General features: G+C 41.0%; 1 pseudogene; it reads right to left on the reverse strand.

Annotated features, from left to right (window-relative positions):
• Positions 1-1,943: 1,943 nt before the first annotated feature.
• On the reverse strand, positions 1,944-4,861 carry LOC105003201 (annotated as a pseudogene).
• Between the last annotated feature and the right edge of the window lie 612 nt (positions 4,862-5,473).

Here is a 5,473-nt window from a genome sequence, read left to right on the forward strand (position 1 = left end):
AGATTGAAGACAGGAGGAGAAGGGGACAACAGAGGACAAGAGAGTTGGATGGCATCACTGACTCAATGGACCTGAGCTTGAGCAAGCTCTGGAAGATCAGGTGAAGGACAGGGAAGCCTGGTGTGCTGCAGTCCATGGGGTCGCAAAGACTGGGACATGACTGAGTGACTGAACAACAACAGCAGCCCATATATACAGTGCTTTACTCAGGCTTCACTATATTTCCATGCTGCTGCTGCTTCAGTCATGTCTGACTCTTTGTGACCCCATGGACTGTAGCCTGCCAGGTTCCTCTATCCATGGGGTCTCCAGGCAAGAATATTGGAATGGGCTGCCATGCCCTCCTCCAGGGCATCTTCCTGATCCAGTTATTGAACCCACATCTCTTATGTCTCCTGCATTGGCAGGTGGATTCTTTACCACTAGGACCACCTGGGAAGCCCTATATTTCCACAAGGTAACTGTTATTATCATTTCTGTCTTATGGCCAGTAAAATGAAATCCAGAGAGGAGAAGTAACTCAACCAGCATCACCAAGCCAGTAAGTTGAGGTACTTGACTTGTATTTGGCAACCCTGTGCTTCAAATTCATTCATTTCCCCCAGCATCCACATGTATTCCTAGCAATTGCCAGACCATAAAGTGAGCAAGGTGGGGAAGATGATAGGTTAGTTTGTGTGTGTGTTGTCAGCTCTAATATTCAGAGATTCCAGTCTTCCAACAAAAAATTAAATGTGCATAGCACTTGTCTCAACTCTTTCAAATGTTATAAAATGTGAGCTGTGTAGACTAAATAAAAAGGTCACTATGGAATAAGATCATGATTTTAGTTGAAACTTTGCTGTTTAAATCTCACGAAAAGGGGCTGCATTAGCTTTCTTTTATTGTTTTTCTCTGCCATACAAATATCCACAAAATTCTCTGCACTAAAAATCCTTGTACATTTCAATGGGTATTGAGGGTGAACTGACCCATTCCACTAGACTGCTAACTTTTCCAATAGGGATACTTGGAAATGTGAACTGGCTTTTAACCCACTTTTGAGCTTGTAACCTGAACTTTAATGCAACAAATTACATATTCAAACCATCTCATAGGATCAAACTCTTAAATGAATTAGGAATGGCAATGACAAATTTTTGTTTCATTTGACTCTGAAAATAAAAAAAGAACAAAAATGCTTTTGTGCTTGGTGTATATGCTGGAAGGATGGCATGCAGCCAGGTGATAACAAATAATAGTTACAATGTTTAAAAAAAAAGTGAGATCTGTACTAAGCAGTATTTGGAAATTTTACTTTTAGCATGAAGACTTGTTTTGTCTTTAGTCCTCTTTTTCCTGGGAGAGAGGACTTTGGTCAGTTTTTCACTTTTATTGACTTAGACAAACACACATCCATTATTCTTGGCAAGGACCCAATTGACAGTGATGTTACCCAAACGCAGAAGCTGCTGATGGCAGTGTTAAGGCATTTGTTTATTAATTTACATTGGACATATGTTTGATATGCCTGAAAATTGTGCACAGTACTTTTTTCTAAATTTTGGTTTAAATTTCCCTATGTCTAAACATTATTTTTTTTCCTTTGAATACGCATTTAGTTTTATTATAACAAAGTAACATGCACACTTTAAACGTTTAAAACTGAGTCTCATCATTCCTTTCTAGTGAAACAAAAAGAAAATTTAAAAATAAACAGGAACAAAATTACAGTAGAGAATGTCAATTGCAAATAAGATCTTCTACAGGTTCTGCTGATTCTCCCATCAAGTGGCAGGGCTCAAGTCATCATTCAGTTCAGTTCATTTCAGATACTCAGTCGTGTCTGACTCCTCGCGACCCCATGAATCACAGCACGCCAGGCCTCCCTGTCCATCACAAACTCCCAGAGTTCACTCAAACTCATGTCCATCGAGTCGGTGATGCCATCCAGCCATCTCATCTTCTGTCGTCCCCTTCTCCTCCTGCCCCCAATCCCTCCCAGCATCAGAGTCTTTTCCAACGAGTCAACTCTTCGCATGAGGTGGCCAAAGTACCGGAGTTTCAGCTTTAGCATCAGTCCTTCCAAAGAATACCCAGGGCTGATCTCCTTTAGAATGGACTGGTTGGATCTCCTTTCAGTCCAAGGGACTCTCAAGAGTCTTCTCCAACACCACAGGTCAGAAGCATCAATTCTTCAGCACTCAGCCTTCTTCACAGTCCAACTCTCACATCCATACATGACCACTGGAAAAACCATAGCCTTGACTAGACGGACATTTGTTGGCAAAGTAATGTCTCTGCTTTTCAATATGCTATCTAGGTTGGCCATAACTTTCATTCCAAGGAATAAGCGTCTTTTAATTTTATGGCTGAAGTCCCCATCTGTAGTGATTTTGGAGCCCCCAAAAATAAAGTCTGACACTGTTTCCACTGTTTCCCCATCTATTTCCCATGAAGTGATGGGACCGGATGCCATGATCTTCATTTTCTGAATGTTGAGCTTTAAGCCAACTTTTTCACTCTCCTCTTTCACTTTCATCAAGAGGCTTTTTCATTCCTCTTCACTTAGGAGAGAATTTTATTTTAAAAGTGTCACCTTAAATTGCAAGGATGTCCATTAAACATCACAATTAAACATGCCAAAGGAGAAGCCATGTTGTCAAAATGCCCACCTAACCCACCCAAACACCTCAAACCTACCCTTTGCTGACCTTCTGTAACCCCATTTTTTAAAAGTTTTTTTTTTCCTTTTTTTAAACAAGAGAAAGTGGACAGATACATGTTGGTAAATGCTAACTGTCTATATTCACATAGAGACACAGTGTAATCTCTGACCCCAATATACAGAGAAAGGAGGAAAATATCTAGAATTCTATGCGCTACTACACAGGGGCCTAGCACCCTCCGGCTTCCAGCAGAGCTCAGGGAGCAGAAGCTTTTTCTTTTTTCCCACAGAGCATGGTGATGTTGATTCCATAAAGTTTTTGTTGAAACAGGAAGCAATAAGAGTGAATTTGGAACTGAAAGGGTAGAGATTCTTTTCCTACTGAATTCTACTCAAGGTATTTTCCTCCAAAATAAGTTGTGAACCATGGTATAAAGGAGAAAAGAGACCTCAGAAATCGCCCTTGTGCTCAAGGGCGATTGAGCACAAGAGGAGAAAAGAAAAGGACTGCAACTTGCTCCCAGGGACTGGAGAAAATTCAAACAGTTGGAATCCATCAGCATTCCATTAGTCATCATCATCTTCATCTTCTTCACCTTCATCCTCATCCCCTTCTTCATCAATATCTTCCAATCCTTCTTCCTCTTCATCATCGTTGCCATCTTCTTCTCTTTCCCCTTCCTCATCATCCATGTCAGGAACCAAGTAGTACCGTAGTGCGTTTGGACAAATATCATCTTTGATGACTTCTCTTAACTCATCTGTACCTGAATCAGAATGATCAGTGAACCAGGTGAAGAAGCTTCCTGGTTCCTCGTGCTGTCTATTCCTGCTGGCTTTATTCTGTGTTTGACTTGATTATTTCGTCGAATCCTTTCCAGATTTCCATTTGATTTCAGTGGACTTTGAAGATGGTTCACCGCTCTCATTCAGATGAAATTCTTTGAAGAGAATTTTATTTTCAAAGTAAGGGTTTTCATCAAAATTAAAATCTATTCTGTAACCTGATTTAATGTCTTCAAATTCTATCACTTCAACTCTTGTCAAATAACGCAGCACCGCTTCATCCTCCTCCTCAAGCAATGCAGACACTTGTGGATGGTTAAAAATTGTTGTTACCCCCAAATCTGGGATTTTGGCAATCAATTCCAAACTCTTCTGAAAAAATGGTTGGCAGAGTTTGTTATATTTTTATTCTACTTTCAAAATCTCACTGACTTGTTCATTAAGTCTGTCTATTTCATTTTGTACTTTACCAATATGTGCAGTTGCTTCTTGCTGTTCTTTTCCTTCCTTTGCCAAGTTTGAAGAACCAGAGGCCTTGCCTGGCCTGGAGGCAGGAGTCGGCCTCACTTTCTTTGGTTTCTTTGATTGAGGTGTAAGTGAAGACTGGTGTTTGGGGGCAATGCTGGGGAAAAAAAGCCAAGAATCCTCCCAGGGGAAGAGAGAGGTACTGCGAGCTCAGAGAACTCTAAACATTATCTTTTGTTTCAGGAAAATGTTAGCATTTTTGTTTTTTTGCCTAAGCATTTGCTTCCAGGAGATGGAAAGTGGAAGACAGACCACACTAAAGGTGGCTTAATATCGTTCTCACCCAGCACAGGAGAACGGGCTGGGAGCAGGAGTTGAGATCAGCTTGGACCAGTTGAGATCAGCTTGGACCAGCACAGCACCATTTTGGCAGGCCCACTTTGGCAAGCTATTTCTTGTATACAGGGCTGACTAACTCTAAATAAACAAGCATTTTAGGAATGAGCTGTCAGATCATGATGACTGCCAGGAGCCTGGGACCAGATCATACCTTGTGGGTGGAGATGGATTTTCCCAGGATGGGAAAGGATATTGTCCCTGGCAGGGTTGTGGGAAAAGATTAGTCCCAGGTTGGGACATGAGATGGGGCTTAAATAAAGGGTAGGAGGAGTTGAGAGTAATATGCTCTTATTAATCCTCTTTCCTTCTGGGGCTGGTAGGGCAATAGATAGACATCAGTTCTAGGTGAAATGTTTGTGGGAATTAGGCAAGAACTCAGGAACAGATTCTGGTTTGAATAGCCGATTCTAAAAGAGTAGCTGCTTCTAGATAATCCTGAAAGAAATCACTTCTGCCCAGCAACTTGCCTGCAGACCAGGGTAGGCCAAGTCCCCAACACAGGACAGCTATTTCTTCAAAGAGAGAAACTTTGACAAATAAACCAGTGTCAGAGGTTGAAGACATCTAGGAAGATGGAGAGAGTGGAGAAGAATAACACCCAGGATATGAACAAGCATTTAGCGAACCCTCACTGAATGTATACTGTATCATTCACTATGCTAAGCTATGGCTTTAAACACAAAAGATTTCTGGTCTGTGAGATGCTCACACTCTGAGAGGCGGAGGGGGAACTAGGGCTAAATATGGGAAGAGCAGATTCACACCTCCTTTCTCACCTAGGAATAAATACCAGTTATTGAAAGTGGAATTTCACATAATGTTGAACTGTTATTCCCTTCTCTTGCTTTTTTTAATATTTCTATCTCTGGACAAGAGCTTATAGTTGAATTCTTACTCTGTTAAATGTGGATGTTGAGTTGAGTACTACGCTCACATTATTTCACTGAATATTTTAAACAATCTGACAAGGTAGGTGGTAGCTATTATCTTCCTCATATTATACCTAGAGAAACAGGATAGTGAGATTGAGAGATTCATCCAAAGTCATATAGATACAAATAGGGTATCTGGCATTTAGATTCAGAGAGGAGAAGAGTAAGGTAACATCAGTGGAACAGCACAAGTTCTGGCCCCTTTGCTGGTATCCAGGCCATAATTCATTTTCAGAGTTTCATG

The sequence above is a fragment of the Bison bison genome, unplaced genomic scaffold (genome assembly GCF_000754665.1).
Source record: "Bison bison bison isolate TAMUID 2011002044 unplaced genomic scaffold, Bison_UMD1.0 scf7180017864464, whole genome shotgun sequence".
In the NCBI taxonomy this organism is placed as follows: Eukaryota; Metazoa; Chordata; class Mammalia; order Artiodactyla; family Bovidae; genus Bison; species Bison bison.